The 20662-nt window shown below is 47.9% G+C and overlaps 1 long non-coding RNA gene across 3 annotated transcripts in view; it reads left to right on the plus strand.

The window, feature by feature from the left end:
• Positions 1-689: 689 nt before the first annotated feature.
• Positions 690-20662, plus strand: part of LOC142830381 (uncharacterized) — a 98722-nt gene continuing 78749 nt past the window's right edge. The window contains exons 1-4 of one of the 3 annotated variants that reach the window (XR_012905569.2): positions 732-997; positions 4732-4820; positions 10788-10836; positions 10909-11081. This is a non-coding gene — a long non-coding RNA (uncharacterized LOC142830381). Of the gene's footprint in view, positions 998-4731; positions 4821-10787; positions 10837-10908; positions 11082-20662 lie in introns of those variants that run through there. The other 2 variants (XR_012905570.2, XR_012905571.2) reach the window with 2 other exon arrangements.

Genomic DNA, 20662 nt, shown 5'->3' on the forward strand with positions numbered 1-20662 from the left:
TCAGATGATCAGTGTTGGAAGTCCAAATCCAAGAATAAATAAGGAAAGGGGGGGCAGGGGAAAGGAGGGATCATTAAGTAGTGATCTAGTAGCAGTTCTGCAATGCAACTGGGAGCATGGGCGGCGAGTTCTATGGGCTCGTGGTGCCCCTGCTCCAGCAATATTCAGAGCCGGGGGGCCCTGCTCCACCAATATTTGGAGCTGGGCCTTTCCCCTGGCTCTGAATATTGCTCCTCCCCCGGCTCCAGAGCGTTCCCGGAGGAGAAGAGGACTTGTAACGGGGCGCCCGCAGCCCCAATGTGCCGGAGCGCAAGGGCTCTGCCACTGGACTCACGCCATGGCAAGCTGTCACGGCAGGCTCCCCCCCCCGGCCTCCGGTGCCCTTGCAGCGCATGCGCACGCGCACGCCACGCCAGACAGGGGTGATGGGATTTGGAGGCCTCGCCCCTGGTACGACGGGCCAGCCCCGCCCCCTTGCGGCGCATGCTCACACCACGCGCCGGGTATTTTAAATGCCGGCGGCGTGGCAGACAAGGGGGAGGGGGAGGGGGAAGTCCACCTGGGCCTAGAGCCCAGCCCACACAATTGGGGGCGGGCGGGAGGGAATCAAAGCAGCTGTTGCCCTGCCCCCTCATTCCACATGATGCACCAGCCAAGTGCCGTTGGAAGGTGAGTCCCCCTCTCGGCAATCCCAGACAACCCCCCCGGCCTGGGGTCCTGCTCTCCCCCCACGATGCCATGGGAGCCTCCCCCTTGTCTGCCACTGCAGCGAGCGGCGCGGCTGGCTAGCCCCGCCCCCTTGCGGCGCATGCTCACGCCACGCGCCGGGTATTTTAAATGCTGGCGGGGTGGCAGACAAGGGGGAGGGAGTTCAAGGCGGTGCTGGAACCCAGCAGGCATCTCCACAGCCCCAGAAGGAACGGGCGCCAGAGCGGCCCATACCCCGTCGATGGACAGCGCGGTGGCGGGGCCTGATCGTTGCCCCGCAAACTGGAAGGTAGGGGAGGGGGGGAAATAGGGTGGAAGGGGCTTGTGTGAGGGGGGCAGGGCAGGAGGAGACAGGCGAAGGCACCAAGGGACAGGGTGGAGGAGAGGAAAATGCCAGGGGGCCAAGTGCAGACAATGAGGGAAAGAGCAGGAGGGGAGGTGTCAGTGGGAGGGGGGCAGGGTGATGCTGGGAGAGGAGAGGGGAAGGGCACTGGGGGCTAGAGGGGTGCATGGGGAGGTGCTGGGAGAAGGTTTGAAAGAGGGAGTGGGCATGAGGCAGGCAGGTATGGAGCAAGTCATGTGTGAGGACACAGGGGAAGGAGGGGAATGGGGGCAGAGGGTGGTGAGGGGGTGGGCATCAGGGAAAAATAGGACAATGGGGGCAGGGGCAGAGAGGGAAGGGGGAGGCACTAGGAGGGTGCGGGTGCCAGGGGTTTTGGTGGGTGAAGCAGAAGGGTAGACCCCTGCAGGGGAGGGACCACCACCATCAGAGGGAGAGGCAGGGCAGGTGTGGAGATGGACGTGTTAGGAGAGGGGATGAGGAGTGACTCTCATGATCAGAGTGGGGCTACTGGAGGAGTGGGCAGAGAAGGGCTGATGGAAGGGGACAGATCTCAGGAAGGCTGAGGGCAGTGAGAAGGGAAGGAGTCAGGATAGTAGAGAAGGGTGAGGGGTTGGGGGGGGGGGACAGCAGGAACCAGGGGAGCTGATGGAACAAGGGGAGGAGGCATGGCAGCACAGAGAAAAGGTAAAGGTTTAAAAACGTGTATTAGTAACTTGGGTGCCACAGTGGCACATCCGAACAAGCCACATGAACTCAGTACTGGTGCACAACATAAAATTGATTCTGCTCATGGGAGGAAACTCTTAGGCTATGTCTATGCCAGTAGTTTCTTGTGCAAGAAACATCCACACTGCCATGTGTGAGCTGTGTTTTTGCACAAGAGCATCCATGGCAATGTGGACGCTCTCTTGCCCAAGAAAGCTCCAATGCCCATTTTAGCCAAAGGGGTTTCTTGTGCAAGAAATCTCAGCTGAGCATCCACATGGCCCTCTTGTGCAAGAGAGCTTACACCTGTTAGAAAAGAGCATAACTCTTGCGCAATATGCCCTCTCTTACCATGCTGTACTGTAAATTTCCTTGCGCAAGAGCAGGCAGACAGCGTGGATGCTTTGTGGGTTCTTGCACAAGAACGACTGTACTTGCACAAGAAGCTGCAAGAGTTAATGTCTGTCACATTGGGTTAATGCAACTGCAGGATAGTTGCATGCGGGTGGGGGGGGTGTGGGGGGGAGCTAAACTAATCCTTGTTGGTAGGAGGATGGTGGGAAAAGCCCTTTAAGAGGGGTGACATGACACCTTTTACTTCTGGTCATGTGTCTGTCTTGCCCTGAGCATGTTGCCTCCAGAGGCGTGGTTAATGGGAAGGGGAGGGGCGTGGCTAGTGGGGCACCACCAAAAATACAAACCTGCTGCCCATGATTGAGAGATTGACTCATTCAAGTGGGGCTCGAGCTAGTGCACTTTTGGAACTTTAGAACCTGAGCTGCAGCACTCTGGAGCATCCACACTGTATTATGTAGCACAGTATCTTGAGCCCCATTAGAACTGAGTTAGGCTCATATTATTCTAGTTCATACCTATTCCAGTATCTCCCTAGCTCCTGGTATAGTTGGCTTGTTAGTATTACCAATCCTTCACTTTCTAGAGCATGGAGTTCATTCAAAACTGAGAAAAAGGGTTCTGTAAATATGTCTGAACTTTTTTAGATCAATATAGAGGGTGAACTTTTGTTTTTATATTAGTTTCTATGAATCTATTTCAAAGTTGTCGTATATTTTTGCTTCTCCATGCAACTTATGGTAATGCTTTTTCTCTACCACATTCCTCATAAACTTTGTCACTTTCAGCTACTCCAGGAAGCCATTAGCTGCCAAGCACATAGAGCAGACCTGGGCAAAATATGGCCCATGGGCCAGATCCGGCCCACCAAATCACCATGCTGCCTCTGTGGGCTGGATCTGAAGTCCCATGCAGGCTCCTCTGCTTGCCACTCAGCCCCACTCACTATGCAGAAATGTGGCTGCAGGGCTCTGTTTCTGTTTTAAAACTGGAGGGGAGAAGTTTTAGGAGCTGACCTGTCCCCAGCACGTACCCATTGGCTGGTTTCTGCGAGTAACCAGCCAATGGGAGCTGCTTGTTAGACTAACAGGCAGCTAAGAAGAATCATACTCTCCTCAGCTCAGTTATTCATGAAGCACTTGACCAGGCAGACAGGCTGGCTGGGAAACGTTTTAAGCTCTGCAGGCAGGCAAGCTCATTTGGCAGCTGGCAAGTAAATCTCTTGGCCACAGCCTGCTTCTGGCACCCCAGCCCTTTCCTGCCCCAACTCTCTACCCCTCCCCCAGTCAACATACCCAAACACTCTGTCCCCCTCTTACACTTATGCCCCCTCCCAGATCTGACACCCCAATCTCCTACCCCAGATCACAATCCCCTCCTTCCCCAGGTCACAACCCAAACCCCTGCACTCCACTTCCTGCCCTAGGTCACAACCGCTTGCTTCATCCCAACTTCCTCCCAGTCTCCCTCCTGTACCCCAGTCTCTTCCCCCAAGCTCCCTTCTTCACCCAACCCCCATCTCAGACCCTGCATTGCCTCTATTAATATCATAGAGTGCAGCCCTTGGCCACTTTCCAAAATCTTGGAGTGGCCTCCCATCAAAAATTATTGCCCAGCCCTTACATAGAGAATGTTTTATCTTTGCCAATCTCCCAGAAAAAACACAAATCATACAGGTCAGCAAAGCTTTACAAATTGTATATAGTTTGATGTCTAGTTTTTATTAGTGGAAACTAACATATTTTGGATCCAGAACTAAGCCCCAGGACATGGCTCATTTCCATCTACCCACCTTTTTTCCTGAATATCTTTGCAAACATTGTGGGCATTCCTGGTTGGGGTTGGGAGTATGGATGAGTAGCTGGCAGCCATTGTACTCTGATGATAGGGGTCCTTAGGGGGAGGGGGGGACCGTCTCTGTACATGATACATCTTAGAGCTTCTTTTGGCTGCTCCAAATTCCACCCGGGGACAATTCAGGATGAGCATCTGGGAAGCCTTTCCTCACCTCTCTAGCCCCAATCCTGTAGCAGCTGCAAGTGCATAAGTCTTGCTTCACATATTCTCAGACCAGGAGGAACCACAGTTGCCCTCCTTTGTAACAGAGCATACAAATTCTCTCCCCCCCCCCCCCCCAATGATTCCTAAAGCATATCTTTTGGGAAAACACCAAATATTGATTTAAAAATTGTACATAATGGAGAATCCACTATCTGCCTTATTAAATTGTTCTAATGGCTAATTATTCTGTTACATATTTACCTTATTTCCAGTCTGAATTTGATTAGTTTCAACTTTCAGCCATTAGAAACTTGTTATACATTGTTATCCCTTTCTTTGAAGGGCCCAGTTTTAAAATATTTGTTCTTTATATGGGTATTTTTAGACTATAATCAAGTCACTTCTTAACCTTGTCTGTCTTAAACTAAACAGATTGCATTTATAGTCTCTCCATGTTTCTAATGCTGTCATCATTCTCTTGGTTCTTCTCTAAGTCCTTCCTAATTTATTAGCATCCTTCTTGAAATGTAAGTACCAGAACTGGATACAGTATTGTGACAATGATTGCACTGGGGCCAAATAAAGAAGTAAAATAACTTCTCTTTGATTATGCAATCAAGGATCACATTAACTCTTGTGGCCGGAGCAGATAATCAACCTCACCCTCCAAAACGTTTCCACTACTTCTCAGGATAGAGCCATCTATTATGTAAGTATAGCCTACATTCTTTGTTCCTAAATGTGTACATTTACTCATATTAAAACATTCTTTTAAATGTATTAAACCTCATTCCTTAAATGAGGTTTAAGGGTTATTTCAAAGGAAGGGTTTCTTTTCGAAAACTCCTTTTTTTCCTCGAAATACACTATTTTGGAAAAGCGTCCAGCTGCCATTATGCAAATGAAGCATGGGGAAATTCAAATCTATGCTTCATTTGCAATTTCGTTTGTCTGCATTTGCATTCCTTTCTTGCAGGAGGGATGCAATGTAGACATACCCAAATAGTTTAGAGCCAAGAAACAAAACATTGCAAGAACTTAACAGAAACAGGCCCACTTGATGACTTTCCCCATTGATGGTAATATTCCAAGAACTACCAGATGGCCAATTTTTAATTCACTCAATGTGTGCAGTGTTAATTTTATATGGTTCTAGTTTTTTTTAATCAAAATGTTTTGTGGTATCAAGTCAAATGCCTTTCAGAAGTCTAAATATTACATCAACACTGTTATCTTTATCAACCAACTTTGTAATCTCACCCAAAAAGGATGTCAAATTAGTTTGTGAGGATTTATTTAATATAAATTTATTTATGTAATATAAATCCATGTTGATCATCATTCATAAGTTTCCCTCCTCTAGTTCTTTTTTAATATCCTGTACCAACCACTTTCTTATTTTGCCTGGGATCAATGTCAGGCTTACAGTCCTATAATTATTTGTCATCCAATTTACCTACTTTTAAAAATTGACACACATCTAGAATTCTTACATTATTCTGAGGATTTTCCAGGGTCCCAAGACTTACTGAAAAAATCAGCATTAGCATCCCAGGCCAGCTCTTTTAAAACTCATGGATATAATTTATCTGGACCTGCTGATTTTAAAATTTCCATTTTAGTAGCCTCTATTTACCACCCTTCAGAGATACCAATGAAATTAAAAATGTGTTAATATTCAATGAGACTGCATCATGTTTTTTCCAATTATAGAACAGAAATATTTATTGAAAACTTTCTGCATTGTTTCATCATTTCACCATTTCCATCCAATGATGAACCAAAACCATTGTCAAGATTCATTTTGTTCCTAATACAGGTTGGGCCTTCCTGGCCTGGCTCCCTCATGACCTGAAAGATCTCAGACAAAGGAGTTTTCCAGACCAAGAGAGATCTCGGATGGGGAGAGGGCACAAGCCTCCCAGCTGGCCTTCTCTCTTCAGCCACTTGCACTATTGCCTCTGGATGCTGTTTGCAGCAGCTCCGCCTGGTCTACACAAGGGAGTTATTTTGAAATCTCCTTATTTCAAAATAACAAGCAGAGGGAACACACTACCAAGCCTATTTCAAAATAAGGGGCTGGTTATTTCAAAATAATAAGCTTTCCACAAGGAATAACGCTTATTTCAAAATAGTGGTCTTGTGAACACTCCACTGCTGCTAATTTGAAATAACTACTCCTCAGAATCATTCAAAGTAATTACTCACCAGGACTTCCTGGGGCTCTTAGTAAAGGCACATCGTCCACATGAAGGGAGTCTGTCTCAGACTAATTTCAAGACTTCCCTGTAGTGTGGACACGCTATTTTGAAATAGTTATTTTAGTAGTTATTTCAAAATTTCCTGGGTACATCAACATGGCAACATTATTTTGAAATAACTAGCAGGCAGTTATTTCAAAATAGTGTCAAAATACTGTCAAGCTGGAAGACTTCTTACTCCAACTCCTGTAACCCTCATTGTACAAGGAGTAAGGGAAGTTGGAGGAAGGACAGGACACTAGAGTGTTATGTGCCACAAACACAGTGTAAGAGGGATCAAGGTGTATTAGTGCCTGATAACTTTGCAATGGCACAAATATTTAAGCATGACATACCCAGATAATCTGGCAAGTGACTGGCACCCAGCAGCTGGGTGCCAAAGGTGAAAAATCCCCAAGGCCACTGCCACTTTGATCCAAAGGGCACATTGTTCCTGAGCCTACCATATGATGATCGGTTAGCCCCTGTGCATCTCAATAAGAACCAGACAGCCAAGCACCTGAGAGAATGCTCACAGCCCTGGTCTTCCCTGCTCAATGTCCCATTTCCAGCCCTAGCCATCCCTAAACCTTGGAAGGAGAGCAAATGAAACTTCTCAGAATACACTGGGGGGGAAGGGAGGAGGAATATGCCTTCCAGGTCCTTTTGGGTATCATGTTGAAGCATGATCATTTAGGAACATAAGTCAGAAATGAGGTGGTTGAATGCTATTTCCTCTCATTACAAGCAACACCATCATCAAGTTGCACTCTTTTATTGGTTTTAAAAGACAAATTTATGTGTCCAACTCCAACTGGGAGGCTGGAAATAGTCTAACTTCCAGCCTGAACTTGTGTGCTGCTGGTTTTTATCCATTTGTTCTTGTGCCAACACTATCCTTTAGCTCAAGTAGCTCTCCACACTCCATCATATTTTCCCCTCTCTTTTACAATCGCATGATATTGGTAACTCATAGTGCTCTAGTTCGAAATGGGAGCATCTACATGCACTTTATTTTGAAATAAGCTACACAATTGATGTAGCTCAATTTGCATAGCTTATTTTGAGTTAAACCCTGCAATGTATATGCATCCCTAGTGTAGACATGCCCTCCATGAGCACCCACAGTCCTGGTAGCCCTGCTGGCCCTGTTAGGCCCACAACACAGCTGGCCTCATAGCTTCAGGCTCTGGTACACTGTGGACTCCACTGCCCTGCTAGACCCCACTGGTCACGTCAGCTCTCAGTCACTGGCAAACTCTGCTGCTTGGGCTATCTGGTCCAGCAATATCTATGATCCTGCTGGCCTAGGGATGTTGCTGGAACAGAGTCCTGGACCAAAGAATCAAAATGTAAGTTTTTAAAATCTCTAAACTGCTTTGTATTTTTAACCAACACAAACTTCTTCCACAGTTGTGCTGTTTGGGGCATCTAATAACATGTTCTTAAAATTATCCCCAGTTTCCTATTTGGCTCATAATTATGTTCAGCTTTGGCCCTATTAAGAGACCTTATCATTTGGACTTATGAAGGGATGTACATTTCTTATCTTCACTTTATTCTGCTTGCACATGATCCCCTATGCCTACTGTGGTAGGGTCAGTCCCACTTCTGAGCCCCAGGCCCCTGTTCAACCCACAGTTTTGCGGATAGCTTAGGTACTGTGGCACAGGTCCCTCTTGCTCTTCCCCTTGCTGGGTTTTGATTTCTGTCCCTGTTCTAGAAGGGCTTTGGGGTGTGAAAGTAGAAAGAATTATACTGTAAGAGAAAGATGAATTATGCTGTAATAATTGAATAAGTTAAAGGAATACTGTTCGTCTCTGAACAGGAAGAAGAGTAGTGTATTAATGTTGTTTGTAGGTATGCAGATTCCAGAGTGCTAGCCAGAGTTAATAGGAAAAGGAACATTAGGTGTTAGGGAGAAAGTAATTGAGAACCAAGTAGATTGCTGTGTGCTTGATGTGGAAATGAAGATACTTGACTAAGTCTCTCACTAATCATGTGAAGTTTTGCCTCTCCTTTTAATCCTGTTAACTTGACTTTCTTTGGACTGTATAAATCAAGGGGTTTGAACCTTGTATGATCACATTTTCTGAATGCATTTTAGCAGAGCTTTGCTAAAATAGAGCGGTCTGACAAATCTGTGAGTCCTGTCTAACTTTGACAGGGGTAAGCAGTCCTCCCCAGCCATCAGCTGAAACCCTCAGGTTACTTGGGGAAGGGAGCCCGAACACTCCCTGTTGGAGCCCCTGCTGTCTCTGGCAACACTAACTACCCAAGAAAACTCATGAAGGCTACATGTTTTGTCTTTAAAGTGCTACCAGACTATTTGTTGTTTAAGTTTCTCTCTATCAGCTTTTCTGATTCTCTGCTTATCTGTTAAAGTTTTTTCCATCTCTTTTCAACCTGCTCTTTCACTGTCCTCCCTACCCGCTGCAAGGAAAGCTTTTTAAAATGCCCCAGGGCAGCCTGAAGTGAGATCAGTTGGCCCTGATTGATTTATAGCAGCCTGTCCTAGCTGCTTCCACTCTGCCCGTGAAAACTCTGGGTCAGCTACTCCTTCCTGCCTTGAAGTAACCCTCTAACCTGCCCTGTCTCACTACACTACTGTTAACTTTTAGTTCTGCAATCCGTTCCTCTTTATCTGTTAGGCCAAACATCTAATATTGAATTCCCCCATTTTGAGTGCCCTATTTTTGAGATAAGAAATTGTCATTTATAATATTTTACAGTTCCAAGACTGTTTTAATACTGACAGAATAAGACTTCAAATTGATCTCCCCCATGATCAGTCAGTTTCCCTCCTACACATTACAGGTAGGTAGGTGCACAAGGAGGTGCTGTAGGTGTTCCCTACTGCAATTTGCTGATCTGAAGAAGACACCAATTACTATTCCTTTTTGCACTTTATTAGGACACTGATCCATAAGCATTCAAGAAAACCTCCTAGTTCTCAATGATTTGGGAACAGATAATGCCATTTTTGCTATACAGTGCTACTCCACTCCCCTTTGGCCCTCTGTCTTGCCCAAGTAGGTTCTAAACATTGATTTTAACATTGATTATAGTTATGGTTTATTTTAACATCTTGGTTGTGAGAATTATCCTGCCAGGTTTCAGTAATACCAACTAGATTGAATGTATGTTCATCAATGAGGTTTTTTTTTCATTTGCTCTTGTTTGTTATCCAGGCTCTTAGCACTACTATATAAGCAACTTCAACTGACTAGATAAAATCAAGTATATACCAAGCAAGCGGATGATCTCCTCTCAGAACTTCTGTGGCTAATGTTCACCAATATCCAAATGATCATCTTAAAAGTTGTGGCTGATTCTATATACAAAGTTCTGGGGTGCAAGAGCTCTGTGGGAGGCAGGGGGAGGGGGGGAGGAGGGCAGAGTTGCTGATGGAAGAACCACTGAAGCTATGTTGGGAGCTTTAACTCCAATGCTCACATTATCTATGGTGGTGCTATTAAAAAGGTGAGCTCCACTGAGAAGCTGTAATGTTCTTCTGTTCATTGTATGTCTGTGCCATTGGCCTTACTAGATGGAAACAGAACGATCAAAGTATTTGCAATGGGCTTACTCCAGACGTTCATCAAAAATGATGAAAAATGCTGCCATTGCCTATGAGTAACAGACGTTCTCTTTAAAGAATGGAAGGTTACGATTACTACTATTATACCATAATGCTGACATCACATTTTTTTGTCTAAAGATACGTTAATAAACAGGGACGATGAAGGAAAGATGGCCCGGATGAACCACATTTTCTTAACAGAGCTTACACCAGCGATGACTTTAGTTCAATCGGTTGAGAACACAGTATTGGATGATAGGTCAGCAAGCACAGCAAATATACATTTTGCTTCCCAGAATAAGGTCTAGTGAGGTGGAGGGTTATTGAATAAGCAGTTAGTGAAATTTTGCTTCCTCCTACCTGACATTTCCATACTGAATTAACCCAATCAGCCTTCAGATGGAAGGCCTTACCACAGAGCAGACGGAGGAAGAGAGGAGAGGTATTGAATTTATTTGGAATAAATCCAGTTACTTTTCAAGGAGATACAAAAGCACCTCTTCATATCAGCTTGGATAGCTCTGGTTTCTCTATCCATAAAGAACTAAGTAATAGAATTTGTATTAGCTTTTGTAATCCTTGAGCAGAAATAGTACAAAGATGGGAGATTAATTTTAGTGAGTTGGATAACAGTGAAGGAGGTAGGGAGCTGCAAGTGTCTGAGTGTAGCGCAGAGACAGGAGAGTTGCAGAACTCAAACGTATTTAATAGCTGGCCTTGATATAATAAAAGCCTTCAGTAACACAAATTACATTTCATAAGTGAGGATAGTAAAACTGCATGACAAGCAGATTCAGCTGATTCTGTGCAGAACCCTGATAGATGGGTCACGCATGTTACCATTCTCATTCAGATGCAATCCTAATTTGAGCAGCGACAACATGGAGGAACACAAATTCCAGGTGGGATGTGATTTGAATATTTAACAGATTGTTGCGATCTTGAATGTTTTTGCTTTTCTCCCTTTGACACAGGACTTTTCAGAGGTCTTTACCAAATGTGGGAATAAGCAGCAGAGTCAAGTAAACTCTAATGCAAGAGGAAACCTGGTTTCATTCCACTATTCTTTGTAAAAGATACTGTGACTCCTCCAGAAGCACAACTGTTTAAAATATATTGCAATGGGATAGATTCTCCATTATCCACATGGATTTTCACTTGTATAAATCATAGTTACTCCTGATTTACTGCAGTGTTGGAGAAAAGTGAGGCCCACTTATTTGTTCAGTGTGATTTGTGTAAAGGGACTGTTGATCCTTTACTAAAACTCAGTGGCTGCTGCATCTAGACTGGCATGATTTTGCGGAAATACTTTTAACGGAAAGTATTTCTGCAAAAGAGCATCTAGATTGGCAAGGATGCTTTTGCGCAAAAACATCAGTGCCAATCTAGACACGCTTTTGTGCAAGAAAGCTCTAATAGCCATTTTAGCCATCGGGCTTTCTTGCACAAAAAATTAAGGTGCCTGTCTACACTGGCCCTCTTGCGCAAGTATTCTTGCGCAAGAGGGCTTATCCTTGAGCGGGAGCGTGAAAGTGTTTGGGCAAGAAGCACTGATTTTGTACATTACAAAGTCAGTGTTCTTGCGCAAATTCAAGCAGTCAGTGTAGACAGCTGGCAAAATCTTCCCAGTCTAGACACACCCAGTGTGTCTGTTTGGCTGGATAGTCCCAGTACCACAAGGAAGGAGAAGGGTCAATGACAAATCAGGACCCTGAAACTGCCCAAGAACAATGGGAAGTGGCCCATGCTCCAGGTAGGCCTGATTGGCAGGCTGATGAGGGAGTGAGGAGAACACGGGGTCCCATCCTCCTTGTGATCTGGGAATTGCCTGTGTCAGACAGTGAGGTTGAGCTAAAGCAAGAGCAGGGGTTCAAGCTGAGTTGAGGAGTCCTGCCAGCCAGAGAGCCAGCGGTATAGCCCTAATGCAGATCCATGCTGGGAAGAGTCGCAACCAGAGACTCAGAGAGCAGATGTATGATGGGAGCAGGGCTGGAGCCAGGGGGCCCAGAGAAGCCAGCTGGGAACTGGAGGCAGAGAGTGGAGCTGGGTGTGGCGAGCAGCAGGGAAGACCCTGGGTAGAGGCCCAGTGCAGGAACACTCCACTACCCAGAGCAAGTGTCTGGCTGTTAGCATGACTGCAGCATAGCCAGGGCCTGAGAAGGAGGCCTGAGAGCTCTAAGGAACTGGCCTTACAGTGCGCGCACACCGTTTGTGAGGTCTCCATGCCACAGCATGAAGTGATATGTTTTCCAGTGACCTTTTCTGTTTTCCTGATTCTTTTTTGATTGCTAGTTAATTGCATTTGCTTTGATTTCTATGTAATAAGTGGGGATTTGTCAACCCCTCCTGTAAACCTCATTTTACGAGGCATAAGTTTAGATACACCCTTCATTAGGAAATGACATGTGAAGAAAGCACCTTGGCATGAGGACACCTTAGTCCCTGTCCTAGTGTAACTTTGGGTAGACTAGACTTCACTGCCCTTCTCCAGTGTCTTAAAAAAAAAAAAACCCCACTCCTACAGCAGTACTGGAGACCCAGAGTTCAGTCTGTAAGGAATTTCAGCAAGGATTGCCCAGTGTCATCTTCCCAACATTCAAGTTCAAAAAAACTGAAGAAATGAATGTAATTTTATAAAATCTTATGAAGAAACAAATAATTCTTACAACATAAAACAGCTAGTTTATAACCCAGTTACAGTAAATGTAAGAGAAAACTGAAAGTAAAATTTGAACAGTTCAGTCCACACAAACTCAATAAGAAAAGAGATCCCAAGAACTTAGATTTAGTTCACCAAAGTCTCAGTTTGTACCTCTGATCATCACATCTGAGCCATATGCTGACCATCTCTCTCATGCTTGCTTGTAGGAAATCATCAGTTGGAGTCCAGGCAAACTCTTCCTCTGCTGTGGATCACTGCTAGGCAGCTAGCTAACTGATTAACTACTCTAGTTGTGGCCAACCTGTGGCTCGTGAGCCTCCAGGGTGTGACTCGCAAAGTCCCCCTTCCCCCCCCCCCCCCCCCCAAAAAAAACAGCCCTCTCCTCCTGGCTCCCTATGCTGACCTGGGCAGGGGAGCCGTCCAGCATGGCCATTAAAGATGGCATTGGCCGGTGAGAGCCTGATGTTGCCAAAAAGCCTCAACACATTTTCTTAAAGGAGCAGTGATTTCTTGGCTCTTTGCCCAGAGTAGGTTGGCCACCCCTGAACTAGTCAGTTACCCTAAATCTGTACACTTGTGAGGTATGTCTACACTACAGCACTATTTTGAATTAGTTAATTCAAAATACGCTAATTCAAAATAACGCATCTAGATCCAAAAACTAATTTGAAATAGTGTGTCCACACTGAATGCTGGATCGCATTTAAGGGCAGCAGAAACCGGTTCCAGCAGGGCATCAGGTCAGTAGTTGCTTTGTGTGGCTATTGTCTGAGGCTATCTGAGGCTCATGCTTAAAAGGACTCTTCCCTCCTCCTCCTCCTCCCCCGCCCCGGACAGCTGGTTCTCAGTTTTCCTGATTGCTTGCCTACCTTGCTGAGGGACAGCAAAGCGTTTTCCTCTCCACCTGCTTTGGTCACTCTCATTTGGGACACTGCAGCACTTGGAACCATGGAGCCAGAACCGCCCCTGGGCACTCTAGTGCTCATGCTGAGCATCTTGCTGCAAGCCTGGCAGCAATTGCTGGAGGCTGCCTGGCACCTTCTGCAGGCCAGCCCCATGGCCCTCCCCCTGGGGGCCCTGGAGGAGTGGTACCCGGACGCCAGTGTGCCCCGCTGCATCTGGACACCAGCAGCGACTGGTGGGACCACATTGTCCTGGAGTGCTGAGGAGACTGACAACGGAACCAGAACTTCAGGATGAAGGGCACCTTCCTAGAGCTCTGCAAGTGGCTTGCCCCTGCTCTGCGGCAACAGGACACATGCATGAGGCCCACCATTCCCCTCCACAAGCTAGTGGCCATTGCCCTCTGGAAGCTCTCCATGCTGGATAGCTTCCGATCCGTGGGGAACCAGTTCGGCATGGGGATATCCACCATTGGAGCAGTGCTCATGCAGATACAGCACTCACCGGCCACTGGGCCAGGAGAGGGAGCTGCAAGGAAGACATGGGCTGCCCCAGGGAAAACCGGGGGGGGAGGGGGGAGGGGAGATGGTGTAAGTGCCCCGCACAGGAGGGTTCGGTCTGTCCCGGCTGTCTACACTGGCAGCTTGAATTTCCGCAAAAGCACTGACTTCCTACTGTAAAAATCAGTGCTTCTTGCGGAAATACTATTCTGCTCCCATTCAGGCAAAAGTCCCTTTTGTGCAAAGCTTTTGCACAAAAGGGCCAGTGTAGACAACAGATTTGTTTTCCGCAAAAAAGCCCCGATTGCGAAAAGGGTGATCGGGGCTTTTTTGTAGAAAAGCGCATCTAGATTGGCACGGATGCTTTTCCGCAAAAAGTGCTTTTGCGGAAAAGTGTCCGGGCCAATCTAGACGCTCTGTTCCGAAAATGCTTTTAACGGAAAAGTTTTCTGTTAAAAGCATTTCCGGAAAATCATGCCAATCTAGATGCAGTCAAGTTTGGGAGTTGAGTCCCCAGGGATTCTGGCCTTTTTGGGGTTACAAGGACTATGCCATGCAAGAGAGTGGAAGGGGAGCCCTCCGGATCAGAGAGGCCTCTAAGTAAATGAAGTGGGAGCAAAGATTCAGTTCCTTTTGCTAGCCCATAGCGTAGAAGCCAGGAAATAGAAGCCTCAATAGCAAGATTATTTCTCTGCTTACATTTGCACAACGGAGCATAAAAGGTGATATAATAACCTTCCCCTGACTTCTATTCTGTTGCTGTATTTAACTGGACCGTGAACTCAGCATTTTAAAAGTCTACAGGGGATTTTGGTGTTTACTTTACTTTATATTGATGATCAAAATTGCAAGGAAGCTAATATCAAAGCATTCACTGGAGTGATTTTACCCATCAGTCTGGTCTCTTAGGAAACAGCTAGTAATCAATTTAAAACAAAAGGGAAAGGGGGGTCAGGAGCTAGATTATTAATGAGTAATTAAACAGAGATTACAGATCTATTAACCTGCAGTTTGGTCATGGAGATTTAGCTGTCAGATGATTTGGGAGCTGTTTCAAAGGGTTTTGATGAATGCAGGCTCATGGGAAGCTGTCACAATGATGAAACAAGCTGAGCCCTGGCTAATAGATTTATTTGCTTCTACCTGGCAGATTATAATAGGATATGAAGTCATCCTGCTGATCAGTGGATATCTGCAGAAAGCTCACCACACAAAGCATGTCATTAGCACAGAAGGGAAACATTTTTTGAGCTAGATATCCAGGCAGAGTCTTAAAGGGTGAGGGGAGAAAGATTGCAGATAGAGATGTGACTTGCAACAGCTTGACAAATAATCTGCAAAAATGAGTATAAAGTAATTGCTGTGCTGATGTTATCTTTTCATGAAAAATTCCTCTGGGAACTGCTTTTACCTCCAAATTTGCCAGACACCTAAAAGACTATCAGACTGGAGTATTTTTGTTTGGGGCGGTGTAAGTCTTTGATAAGGGGATGGACACAACTGATGCTCCAAAAAGATCCACAAACATCCCCAATTTAAATGCTAAAGCAGTCAGTTCACTTTCCAATTTGCTTAGAAATAAGTGTTAATATAACTTGACATCAAGTGAAAGGCTAGAGACAATATCATTAACCACTTGACTGCAATAGAACACATGGGACATTTGGGACATCTCCAATATACAGGTGGGGAATGCTAACCCCTCTTCCATAAATGGGTAAGAATGTCAGAATCATTTTCTGAATGCAATGACACTCCAGGATGCTTCCTATATTATTGTTGATGGGACTTTTGGGCAGCAGAATTTCAGTGCTGATGAAAGGTGCTGAGTTCACAGCTTCAGCCATAAAGTTTCTTCTATACCAAAACAAAGACAGCCTGGGTAACAGCAGCATGAGCTTTCCTGTTCCACCCTACACATGAAGGTGCTTCAGGCATGGACTGGAAACAGATAAAAACACGGATTGCACTTTTTGGAAGGTTGCAATATAACTGTTTCTTAAAAGCCACAACTTTAGTACATGTAGTAGTCTTAGGCCATGGCGACCTTGCTACCTCCCTATGACAAGTTTCAGAACCCCACTGTGGGGTCGGGGCAGGGCGAACCAACCAATAGTAGCAGTCTTGAGCCAGGCCCTGGGATCAGGGTAGGCAAACAGACAAACAGTTAGTTTATGAGCCAGGGTTTGGGTCTCCTTGCTGGCAGAGAGCCAACAGGTGCAGGCGGCTTCACCCTTCAGGGGGGAATCTGCCATCCAAGGGGAAGGGTGGTGGGAGAGGATACAGGCCCACCCACCCCACTGTGTCCCAGCCCCAGGCCCTATCAGCAGCACTAGCTGCCTCTGGGTCGGTGGGGCTCTTGGCCGCAACACACTGGCCCAATTAGTGAGCTAGCAGGGGTCTGGGCCGCAACCTGCAGCCCAGTTGATGTCCATGTCCATGTCCTTGGCCAGTGCTAGGTCAGCTCTCCCTGGGCTGCTTTCCAGATTCCCCTGGCGTCCTGCCTTGCTCCAGCTCAGGTCAGCAGGCTCTGCGGGGGTCAACAGAGCTGGCAGGGTGTCCATTGGTTCTTCCAGGGATGGCTGAAGCAGAGACCCAGGGAGCCCAGCCCACTCTTTGGGGCCTGGTCTGGGCTTCAGGGGTCCAGGGTAGGCCTCGGGCCTTAGCAGGGGTCCCTGCAGTATCCTGTGGTCACTGTGCTCTCCCAGCATTTGTGGCAGCCTGGAGCAGTCCTCAGGGTGCAGCCCAACCCAATCATCCTGCTGAGTTTGGCAGGGTAAGACTTGCCGTTGCCTCCGGAGCTTTGGCTGAGTCTGCTTGGCTGCTGGGCTGCAACTGAGCTGGGAACTCCTTCTCTTATACTTCCGGCCGCCACCCATTCTGCCTCCTGGGGGCAGGGCTGGGACACTTTGGCACCATCCACCAAGGGATCCTTAGGGGAACTTCCTCTTCTGGGTCCTCAGGAGGCCATGCTGCCTCCATACAGCTCACAAGACCTCTCAGGAAAGAGAAAACATGCAGGTTGTTCTCTGATGCAGGAACAAGTCACCCCAGTATACAGGCAGTCCCCGGGTTACGTACAAGATAGGGACTGTAGGTTTGTTCTTAAGTTGAATCTGTATGTAAGTCGGAACTGGCGTCCAGATTCAGCCGCTGCTGAAACTGACCGCCAGTTCTGACTTACATACAGATTCAATTTAAGAACCCCAAGCTTCCCCAAGTCAGCTGCTGCTGAAACTGATCAGCAGCTGATTCCAGGAAGCCTGGGGCAGAGCAACTCTGCCTCGGGCTTCCTGTAGTCAGCGCTGGTCAGTTTCAGCAGCGGCTGACTTGGGGACGCCTGGGGCAGAGCAGCTGGGGTGCTGCTGGGTTGCTCCAGTAGCACCGCTCCTCGGCGCTACTGGACCAACCCAGCAGCACCCCAGCTGCTCTGCCCCAAGCATCCTGATTCAGCCACTGCTGAAACTGACCAGCAGCGGCTGAATCAGGACCTGGGGCAGAGCAGCTAGGGTGCTGCCGGGTTGGTCCAGTAGTGCCCAGAAGGCGCTGCAGGACCAATTGGCAGCCCCAGCTGCTCTGCTCCAGGGTCCAAAACAAAAGCCTGGTCTGCTGGGGGGGGGCACACTAGCCGTGCCCCCCCCCCCAGCAGACCAGGGATACGGGAGCAGAGCCGCAGCGGCAGCGGGGTGCCGCGCCTCTGAGGCTTTGCTTTGGCAAAGCCTCAGAGGCGTGGGACCCCCCTGCGGCTGCGGCTTCAGTCCCGGTGCCTGTGGTCTGCTGGGGACGGTCCCCAGCAGACCACAGGCAGGAGACTGAAGCGGCAGCAGCGGCGGTTCCCCGCGCTTCTGAGACTTTGCTTTGGCAAAGCCTCAGAAGCGGGGGAACCCGCCCGCTGCTGCCGCTTCAGTTGCGGTGCCTGTGGTCTGCTGGGGAGGTCCCAAAGCAAAGTCTCAGAAGCGCAGGGAACCGCCGCTGCTGCCGCTTCAGTCCCCTGCCTGTGGTCTGCTGGGGACGGTCCCCAGCAGACCACAGGCACCGCAGCTGAAGCGGCAGAAGCGGGCGGGTTCCCCCGCTTCTGAGGCTTTGCCAAAGCAAAGTCTCAGAAGCGCGGGGAACCGCAGCTGCTGCCGCTTCAGTCCCCTGCCTGTGGTCTGCTGGGGACCGTCCCCAGCAGACCACAGGCACCGCGACTGAAGCCGCAGCAGCGGCGGGTTCCCGCGCTTCTGAGGCTTTGCTCTGGCAAAGCCTTAGAAGTGCGGGAACCCGCCTGGTGCCCCTGGTCTGCTGGAGATGGTCTCCAGCAGACATGGGGCACCGGAGCAGCTTACGAACGGGGCTTTCTCGCCCCGGAGCTCGCAGGCAGCAATCTGCTACCTCGACCTCCGGGGCGAGAAAGCCCCGTTCGTAAGTGCGGATCCGACATAAGTCGGATCCGCGTAAGTCAGGGACTGCCTGTACTCCAGAATGGCTCACTTTGGACTGACTAGTCACATGTGTCAAGTTATTGGATTTTAGTAGGAAAATGCAGTCATTGCTGCACCCACTGTTGTCTGTTTGCCCTGAATTCTGTGCCAAGTGAGATGTCTAATGAAAGCTTATGCCTGGCTGATTCTGTTTGTGCTACTCATCTACTTGCATGGTTTTTGTATGCAAAGTTATGAATATGGGCCCTGTACTTATATGTCAAAGGTTTTCTGTCTAGGAGACAGCAGCAGGCTTTGACCTCCTATTGTGAGGGATAGCAGCCCTAGGAATGTGAACGACTAGTTGACTACTTGACTAGCCAATAAGCAAATGCTTATCAGATAGTCAAGACACTAGTGGACTAGTCGCTTTCCCCCTCCCTTGCTTTATCTATACGAAAGAGGCAGCAGGGGTGTGAGAGGAAAAAGAAGGAGTGCTTCAAAGCAGCAGGGCCATGTGGAGTGCTGACCCTGAGCTCAATGTGGCGCTACCGCTTTGAAACCTCACAGGGAGCAAAGGTTCCAGCAGGGTACTGCTTGTGTCCCTCACTAGCCCCATGCTCCCTGAAGCACTCTCAACCCGTGGCTGTTGCTACACTTCAAAGGCGGAGGCACCCTTATCAACTAATCAAATGGTCAATGCAGATTGCATTGACTATTTGATTAGCCCATTAATCTAAATGTAACAGCCCTACGCAGCCCAGGGAATAGTGATGCTATATGGACAATGGCTCTTAAGTGTTGCCATTTTGACACCTGAGGAGTACACAGTTGCCCTGTGATGGGCTGGACTAGGCCCCAACGCCCTCTACAGGAGTCTAGCAGCCTTGCCACAATCATCCTAGTAAGAGGAGTGGAGAAGAGGTCCTCCACACACTATAAAGTGGCTGTCTCTGTGGCAGCCAATCAGGACCCAGCAGAGAAGTATAAAAGAAGCTCCAGCGCTGGAGCTTGGCAGTTCCCTTCAGGAGCTTGACCCAGCCAGGTCTATACCCTGACTGGGAGATCAGCACTATGGCTAGCTCCCAGTGTGAGCTGAGCCTAGATCTGGGTAAAACCTGGACACAGTGGCCAAAGACCAGCCACAAGCAGAGACTTCCTAGCACTGTGGACAGGGCCAGTCAGGCCCTGCTTCCAGGACTTTGAGGGCTACCGGACAACCAGGCAAGGACCTTGTACAGCCACTTGGCTGCAACAGGGCACTCACCAGCATGTGGACCCATTACAGTTGTACCAGGAGCTGGGTCTCAATCTGCCCCTGTATCCAAGGGGTAATGGATAAGCTGGTGAGGTGCTCCAAATGCAACAGCAGAGGCAACATCACGAACACCACTTTCAGGAGACAGTACTCCAATGACTGGCAACCCCAGGTCCGGCTAATCCAGTAAACTCGGGACTTGAGATACCACTAGCCAAGCCTGGGCCACACGACGGCTGTGTCTAGACTGGCCACTTTTTCCAGAAAAACTTGCCAGCTGTCTACACTGGCCGCTGGCCGCTTGAATTTCCGCAAAAGCACTGACTCTCTCATGTAAGATTGTCAGTGTTTTTGTGGAAATACTATGCTGCTCCCGTTCGGGCAAAAGTCTTTTTCCAAAAAACTTTTGCGCAAAAGGCCACTGTAGACAGTAGAGATTTGTTTTCCACAAAAAAGCCCCAATTGTGAAAATGGCGATCAGGGCTTTTTTGCGGAAAAGCGCGTCTAGATTGGCCACGGACGCTTTTCCGCAAAAAGTGCTTTTGCGGAAAAGCATCCTGCCAATCTAGACGCTCTGTTCTGAAAATGCTTTTAACGGAAAACTTTTACGTTAAAAGCATTTCCGGAAAATCATGCCAGTCTAGACGAAGCCATTGATTCTGAAGCCTGCCTAGTAATCTTTGAGTGTGTGCCATGACCACTGTGTTGGACCCAACCACCTGGGCTGCTCATCTGGCTCCATTCCTCTCAGGGGAAGCCCAGGCAGTTTATCGATCATTAGATGATGGCAGCCATGGGACTGTGAAAGCAGCCATAGTGGATCACCTGGGGATATGCTTTGAGACATATTGTCACTGGTTTTGTACCAAACATTTTCCTGCTGATGCCTGGCCTTGAGCAGTGGCCCAATGCCTCAAGGACTGGGCCTCCCATTGGCTAAGGCCTGAGGGCCACACTGTCTTTAATATTATGGACTCCAGTCTTAGAACAGTACTTGGA

The sequence above is a fragment of the Pelodiscus sinensis genome, chromosome 8 (assembly GCF_052426305.1).
Source record: "Pelodiscus sinensis isolate ZL-2025 chromosome 8, ASM5242630v1, whole genome shotgun sequence".
Lineage (NCBI taxonomy): Eukaryota > Metazoa > Chordata > Testudines > Trionychidae > Pelodiscus > Pelodiscus sinensis.